This window comes from Tupaia chinensis, unplaced genomic scaffold (genome assembly GCF_000334495.1).
Source record: "Tupaia chinensis unplaced genomic scaffold, TupChi_1.0 Scaffold000146_1, whole genome shotgun sequence".
In the NCBI taxonomy this organism is placed as follows: domain Eukaryota; kingdom Metazoa; phylum Chordata; class Mammalia; order Scandentia; family Tupaiidae; genus Tupaia; species Tupaia belangeri.
Window position 1 is genome coordinate 14,566,865 of NW_006159616.1, and position 427 is coordinate 14,567,291.

Below are 427 nucleotides of genomic sequence, written 5' to 3' on the forward strand. Positions count from 1 at the left end.
TGGTCAAATTAAAAAATAATAACAAATAAAATAAAATAAATAAATAATTATTTTTAAAAATAGTTTAGGCTTTTACATATAAGCTTTTGATCATTTTGAGTTAATTTTTGTATTTGATGAGAGGCATGGGCTACAACTTCTTACTTTGACATGTGGCCAATTGTCCCAGGATGCACTGTTTTTTTTGTTTTTGTTTTTGTTTTTTCGTTTTTGTTTTTTGGTTTTTTTTGGAGAGGTTTTCTCTACAAGGCGCGTGCGTTCGCCAGACAGGCAGAGAGAGACATAGAGACAGAAAGCGAGAAATCACCCCCCAGGGGGTATGGTCACACCGCAATCCCTTCTCCTCCATTCTCCTCTCGGGATCTTGGGCATGCACACACATGCGCCCGGTGTGAGTTTTAAGCCACCGGGTTCGGGACGCGCACCG

At 40.0% G+C, this 427-nt stretch overlaps 1 protein-coding gene across 1 annotated transcript in view; it reads right to left on the minus strand.

The window, feature by feature from the left end:
- H6PD (hexose-6-phosphate dehydrogenase/glucose 1-dehydrogenase) overlaps nt 1–427 on the minus strand; it is a 39,683-nt gene that overhangs the window by 38,562 nt on the left and 694 nt on the right. The gene's annotated exons all lie outside the window — the stretch shown is intronic.